Source organism: Daktulosphaira vitifoliae, unplaced genomic scaffold, assembly GCF_025091365.1.
Source record: "Daktulosphaira vitifoliae isolate Bord-2020 unplaced genomic scaffold, ASM2509136v1 Scaffold_5, whole genome shotgun sequence".
Taxonomy (NCBI): domain Eukaryota; kingdom Metazoa; phylum Arthropoda; class Insecta; order Hemiptera; family Phylloxeridae; genus Daktulosphaira; species Daktulosphaira vitifoliae.
The window spans coordinates 8,759,619-8,767,741 of record NW_026099576.1 but is presented as its reverse complement, the minus strand read 5'-3'; the positions used below and the strand labels follow the sequence as shown (position 1 = coordinate 8,767,741).

The following is an 8,123-nucleotide window of genomic DNA, read 5'->3' as shown; positions in this document are numbered from 1 at the left end:
AAAAAAAAAAAAAAAATAAACACATCTTAGTAAAACCAATACCTTCTCAGCTTCGCATCGAAGCTAAAAGAATACTTATTCAAAGGTAAGCAAAAAAATGCTGAACATAAAATGTTAATATATTATAATTTTAAAGTTTAAATAAGTACTTTTAGTAAAATCGAATCTATATAGAGCAGATTTCTTTTGAGCTGTTATTGTACGGTTGGCGATTGCTCTGGATTATTGGTAAATTAAATTTACATATACATATATATGTGGTAATATTCCTTCTCTTTGGAATTGTATTAGTAAAAAGAAAAAACCCTCGGAACACTGACCTCGATATAAAAAGTAACTCAAAAAAATAAAATAAGGAATTAAGAATAAGACCATAAGAGTCTCAATTATTTCAATATATGTTCAAGTAACACATTTATATAAATATATAATATTGTATATTATATATTATTCTTGTTCTTTTAACTTTATTCTATTATTTTTTCCTTCCCGATTTTTTTTGAGTTACAACAATTGTAATACAACATTTTATGTCAAAGTCCTATTAAGGATTCTTAGTAGAGTATTAAAGTAACAAATAAAATAAAAAACCTTATATTATATCATAAAATGCAATTAACATGTGTTCGCCTGTAAGGCTGTTTTAAGAAACCCAACAAAATGTTTCTAATGAATTTAAAATTGCCAAAGGAACAATATTTTTTTGTTAACACGAAATAAGATTGTTCAGCTTAATAAATATAACTAAATAATTAAATATAAACAACCGATCTTTTATTATTACAGAATTAAATAATTAAGGAATATAATCATTCATATCACTTGCATTTAGTTATGCAAAATGCATGTTCCATATGAATAAAATGAATTGTACTTTATAAAAATGATATACTACCTGCAGTTACAATGTTCCAACCAATGTAAGAAAAAAGAAAATAATTATATGAATTTACAATAATAATATGAATAATGTATTTTAAAACGAAACTTGAACAAAGTTTATACTAATTCATACAAAAAAACACTTAACCAATTTAACTTAACCTATGTATTTTTACGAAAAGATCACCAATTTTATATTATCCGGGCATCTCAAATGGATTAACTAAAATATTTAAGAATTTTGGTATTACTTTGGTAACATCTAAGAGTAATAATTTAAGAGATTTATTAGGTAACCCTAAAGATAAGGTAGATGAAGGGGGGAAATCAGGCATTTATAAAATACAATGTGAAAGTTGTAATAAATGTTACGTAGGACAAACAAAAAGAAATATAGGGGTCAGGTTTAAAGAGCACTTAAGAAATATTAAAAATCAAGAAATTGAGAAATCTCCAGTGGCTGAACATTTATTGACACATAATCACTCCATTAAAACCATAAAACTAATTAAAAACGTAAATAATTACAAAAAACTTAATATCAGAGAAGCAATAGAAATGTTTAAAAATAAAAACAATTTAATTAATTGGGATCTTGGCCCACTGAAAAATTCATTATTAAACTTGTGTAAACTGGCAAAATGTGATAATGTTACTTAGTGATGACGTCACTAGGTGATAAGGTCACTAGGGGTATATAAGGGAGTTTTTTCTAGTCGGGGTGTCAGTATGTGTTTAGCGTTGATAATGGTAACATTGTTTCCGAAATACGTATCCGCGACTTTTCATTAATTTTTTTGTGGCTTTTGAGTTTAATATTTTTAATATTTTTTAGTTTTTTTAAATTAATAATATTTTTAATATAGTTTTAATTTTACTTAATAACAATTATTAATTTGCGTGATTCTATCGTTGATACAATATAATTATAGAATATTCTTTGTTAAAAGATTTGATAATAAATGTGCTTATTTATTAATATTCATAATTACACTTATGAAACATGAACCTCTTTGCATTGTCATATTATAAAGCTTATATTTAGAATACATAGTCTCAATATCAAGATCCTGATATTTTTTTTAAAGTATTATAGACTGATGAGAGTTACTTTAATAATAATGGTATTGAACAAACAAAATTCTTATTATTGGAGTAATACTAATCCATTTTGGACTCATGAAACCAAATTCCAAATAAAATGGTCAACGAATGTTCGTTGTGAAATTATGAATCATCAGTTAATAAGGCCATATTTTTATGATGGTGCGCTTACTAGTCAACGATACTTGTTCTTTTTGATGAATGTGTTATTAATGTTGGAGAACGTTCTACTTGAAATATGGAAAAATTTAAAATCTAGCACATAACGCTAGAAATGTTAGGTTATACCTGAATGAGTTATTTGAATCAAAGTGGATAGGCACCGATGGTCTATTAAAATGGCCATCTCGTACACTAGATTAAACTCCGTTAGATTTTTTCATGTGTGGGTATCTTAAAGATACAGTTTACTCAAATCAATCATCTTCAGTTGAAGATTTGAAAAGCAAAATAATATTAGCTTGTAGTAAGGTAACTCTAAAAATGCTACAATCCATCAAAGATGGATTGATGATAGATACCTAATATGTATTATAATTGATGGAGGTCATTTTGAGAATTATTTGTAATTATTTAATTTCCTGTAAAAATGAAATGTTGTTTTAAATCAATTCTGTAGATAATATTATTAAAAAATTATGTTATTTTATTAGTCAAATTGAATAATGACTGATAAGGACATATATCATCACATAATAAATTATAATAACTTTTTTATATCGTAAGTTTTGATTAAAACCTACGATAAAAAAAATCATATGTTAAACAATTTTATGGTTGTATCTGTTGCGTTAATACTATCATAACTTAGTTTTTAACATAATATCTTAAAAACATGTCTTAGATAACATTTTACTTTGATGTGAAACTGGGAAGGTATTGGTTTTACTATGATGTGTTTTGTTTTTGTGTCTGTTACCACTTTTTCTCAGCTCTCACCGAACGGATTTCTTTCAACGATAAGTCAAAAGATCACAAATCGTATCTAGTCAAAGACATTATCCTCAAAAATTGAAAAAAATTATTGAAAATTGTATAGATCAACACAATTTTTTTATGAGAAATAATATTTTTAATAATCCCTTTTTCATTCAGGATATTAATAAGGAAATAGCAGATCATGTAGCTTTTGGAATAATCCTCCAATTTTTTAATATTAAACACTATCTTAAGATTTGCATCGAAGCGTTTTTTATGATAGTGATTTTAATCACTGTCAGATATCATTATACTTGATCCATGTATGTCACGTCACCACTGTGCCGCGACCCCCCTGTGCTGCGTTTTTATAAATTATTTGATAAACTTAATTTTACTACGTGTTTTCACGTCATTTACAGATTGTCATTCGAATATAAATATTATTCATGGAAAAGAAATTGCGTATTGTCACCAGTAAATAACGTAATATGATAGTGATTACTTCCTTTACATAATATAGTTTGATACCACAGAAAAATCGTAAAAAAGTTTAAAATTTTACAAATGTCAAAGTGCCATAGTAATAACTAAATTAAAATAAGAGTTTTTGTATCAAAATTTATCTTTAAAACGCTATAAAATTATAAAATGGCTATCTTCAAAACTTAAAAATTTTATTGAAAATTGAAGCTGAAATAACTAAAATTAATAAGACATCATAAGGTAATACTTTTTGAAACTAATTTCAAGTATTTTACATTATTTTTATGTAGTTACAACCTATACAAATCTTTTCTTTTGTACATTTTTTTATCGAAACTTTTTTACTGCTAACATATCGTATTGTAATATTAACAATTATTACCAATGAACAATTAAGTAAATAAAAAAAAACAAATTAAGTATTATTTTTTTGTTTAAATTTATATTTAGGTTAAAAAAATATGAAAACATTTTTGGCAAATTAATTAAATTTATTCATCCATAATCTTTTAGAATATAAATGGAATACAATTTTCTACTATCTCAAAATCGACTGCTATAATATTATACATCAAAATGATAATTTTTATACTTGTTATTTGCATCATTTATTCAAAATTTTCAGTCGCGATGAATCAAATAGATATGCATTGCAATTTTTCTAAATATATGTTTAATTATTTCAAATACAGTGAGCAATATCTATTTAACTTTGAAAATACGATTTCTGAAACTCAACTATTTACCTATGGAACAGCAATCAAAACTCATGATGAAATAATAATGGTCATGTTAGAAGCATTACGAGAAATGAATAAATGTTATTGTGCAAAAGATTTGACAACGGTTAATTTATACTTGAACAATGTATCGGGATCCTTAAATATGATCGCTAAAAACGAAAATGGTGAATTTAGTAGATCTGAAATTTCTAAAAATTTACTCAAAGGATATAAAATAATTCACCAATCAATTGTTGAACGATTAAAGTATTTTATTGAATATAAATGTTCCAATGTATCCTTTGAAAATGATTTTATACTGTACACTAATTTTAAAAAACCAATTGAATATAGCTCGGAAAACTTACATTGTGTATTGGAACAGCTAAGAAAAAAAATCATTAACAACATAAAAGAATATTTAACTTTAAAAAGTATGTTTGCAATACATAACAATCCAATGTTAAAAAATTATAATGTCATTATGAAACATTTAGCGTTAGCATATGAAAGTAAACAGTATAATCGTTTTCATCCAAAATATTTTTTGTTTTATGACTTAATGGAGAAACGTCCTCATATTTTTGAACTAGATCTCACGTCAGGCTCCCAAGCAAAACAAAGAGTTACTTATAATAACGATGGCCAACTGAGCAATATTTTAGACGAGCTGCGATTTACACCAATTTTAAAGAAAAGTGAAAACAATTATCGAATAAGGTTATCAGATATATTTCGATTTATCAAATACGATTTTAATTTGCTAAATATCCAGGCATTTCATCTATTAGTAAATACAGCAACAATCTTACCCATTTTGAGAGTCTTGCGTCAATATATAGTCTTAATCGAACGGGTTTTAAAATATAATAATATAGAATCAGAAATCAATTTAAGGATTAAAATAATTAAAATGGGTGAAGATATCATTGATTTAATTGAATTACTAATGGATTTAAATCTATTTAAACATCAATAAGAAATTTTTTTAAAAAGACATGTATAATTATTTCGTCTTTCAAAGAACGTACATATTCATATATAAATAAAGAAGCTCCAATGCTTTCAAAATTAATTTACTCATATATCAAACTTAATTTTATACATTTAAACTTTATGCCGTTAGATAACATGAATTTTTTAAATTGTAGTGTCATTAAAATTTATGATTCAATAGTTGAGAAAATAAATACTATCATAATATACATATCAAAATTAAAAGAATATCAATATTGCTTTAAAATTGCAAATAGTTATATACCTCTACTCTACATTGATTCATTAAGATTGAGAAATGTTTTAAAATATAATTTTCCATTTGGTAAGTAAATGTGTTTATTAAATATGTTTACTAAAAATTAAAAATCGAAGTTTCTATTATTTCTTCTACATAAGATAGTATTTGTTCGCAAATCTATTTATAAAGTTTATTTTAGTTTTTCGGAGTATAGTAATAATAATTAGAAATGTGTGTTTGTTTTTCTTAACCCTACTTACTATATATTAATTAGGAAATTATTTATGGAGAATCATTTCCCTTAGAATAGAAATGTTCTTGTTGTACTGTATACATTATACAGTACAACCTATATTACACTATAGGATATCTAAATATGGTAAGGCACTGATGTATTCAAAAGTTATGAGAATTATAAATTTGTATTAAAAGATAAATTATGTTAAAGAGGTCAAGGTTTCGTTGTTTTGAATGTAGAATAACACGGCAATTAAATACCCAAATAACTTTATAATTATTAATATAATATATGCTACATTATCATATAAAAAAAGACCACAAAAAGTAATACTGTAGTTTCCGTGAGAAGGTGACTTTACACACTGGATCACGTTACCCACGATCACTTGGCGTAACGCAACCCGTTGAAAGACAAAAGGTAGCTATGTCGTCATCCAGTTTTATTTTAAATAACTAGTTACATATTATTCTTGATTTAATAGCTATGTAATACTTTTTAAGATTTATCTTATGCTTTGTAAGGGTGTTTAATTTATTTTTTCAAATAGAAACACATATTTTGAATTTAATAAAATGTTTAAGGTTTTATTTTAATAGTATATGATATTATATATTATATAATAAGAGTTTAAATGTAAAAATATTAATAATATTTTAAATGTTTTATTTTAGATCAATTGGGAAATCATGAAGACATATATCGTCCGCTGTATTTCTCAGATGAAGACTTAATTGATAAAGAAATACATGATATTCAAGTATCGAGTGATGAAAATTATGATGATGAGAAAAATAGTGATGACAATGAGGTTGTTGAAATAAAGAATGAAACGTATTACTCTCCTAAATACTTAGAAGATTATTTACTTTTCGTATAACTTATAAAATGTTAGGTAATATTTAATATATTTTTTATTTGATTTATTTGATGAAATAAATACATTAAATGTATGTAAATTTTACAATATTTAAACAATAATTGATCTTTTTGTCATCATGGTATTTATTCATATCAATGTCAATTTTAATGGCATTTTCAACAAATTCGTAATTTATTTAAAATTTGATGGATTTTTATTAAAATAATACATAATTATGATAAGGGATGTGCATGGTAATACACTCAACCCCTTTCCTTAAAGTGTTTACAGTGATTATCATGGGACAAATAATGACCAGCGTTATTTTTACCAAAAGATGAACCAAAATTTTAAGACAGTTTTCTTCCCCTTGGAAATTTTATTTTTCCTACCGAAGACACCAGATTCTGTGTTATTACACCGGAGTTAATGCTTTCCTTCGGTTTATTCAGAAAAAAATGTTTGTTTTACGAAATCCTTTCGATAAAATCCTTTATCTGACCGATTATTTCTAAACAATCTTTTATCTATAGAATCTTCTATTTATAATCTTCCATTTAAACAATCTTAAAACGAGTAGCTTTATCACTGGTGTAATATACATAATTGATTTAGTACAAGACTTTAAAATTGCATGGATTTCATCGAATGGGTTAAACTGAATAATAATCTTTATTTAGGGAAGAGTTTTGAATACTAGCCTATCATTTTATATCATTTGATAGTAGTTATTAGAACAACATGAAAATGTTAATTGGGCGATAAAGTTTTATTTTAACAATTTCAGCATCGAAGAAATTTTAGAGATGGATATCATTACACACGTCCAAAATTTAATGGTCCGATTAAGCAAATTTTTTAATCTTATTTGGTAGATTAATATTATGTACTGATGAAAACATTTTAGGCGTCTATTGAAAAATTAGGATAAGTAAAAAGGAAAACTAGGTTTTGCCTAGCTGGGCTCTGCCCCTAACCCGATGCCCTGCAAGCCTCATGCACTTGTGGGGTGTTAGGCCATTCACTGTTCATACGGGCAGGATACTGATTACGGTAGAAGTATTCGGCTGCTCCGTGCACGATATGTGTTGTGTGTAAAATACATAATTCTAAATTCAAACAGTAAAATAATTCCACTTGTCAATTAAATAATAATTAAAAAATGGTAGCACAAGGGGGTCACGGCAGAATGTGAACGTTGCAAAGTTGGGACAAGTATAGATAATATCTGACAGTGATTAAAATCAATATTATAAGAAAAGCTTCGATGCAAGTCTGTAGTGTATGATTTTAAGAAATTGGTGGATTATTCAAAAGTAAAATTCTAACTAAAAAAGAAATAAGGAAAAATCTTTACTGAATCGGTAAACGTTCGTCGCATTTGTTCTTTGATAAAATTGACAATTTAAGCTGATTCAATTGTTAAAATTAATTTTTTTGACCTAAAAGAAAAAAAAAGGTATAGCATTTTAAAGTAAAAAAAACGGTAGCACAGTGGGGTCGAGGCACAGTGTGGACGAGGCATAGATGGGACAAGTATAGATGATATCTGACAGTGATTAAAATCACTATCATAAGAAACGCTTCGATGCAAATCTGTAGATAGTGTTTCATTTAGAGAAATTGGTGGATTATTCCAAAAGCAACATCAACTCTTATTTCTTTAATTATATC

General features: G+C 25.9%; 1 long non-coding RNA gene across 1 annotated transcript in view; it reads left to right on the top strand.

Moving 5' to 3' along the window:
* The first annotated feature begins 5,092 nt into the window (after positions 1 to 5,092).
* Positions 5,093 to 8,123, top strand: part of LOC126906958 (uncharacterized) — a 10,092-nt gene continuing 7,061 nt past the window's right edge. The window contains exons 1-2 of the long non-coding RNA XR_007704393.1: positions 5,093 to 5,433; positions 6,262 to 6,482. This is a non-coding gene — a long non-coding RNA (uncharacterized LOC126906958). The remainder of the gene's footprint in view (positions 5,434 to 6,261; positions 6,483 to 8,123) is intronic.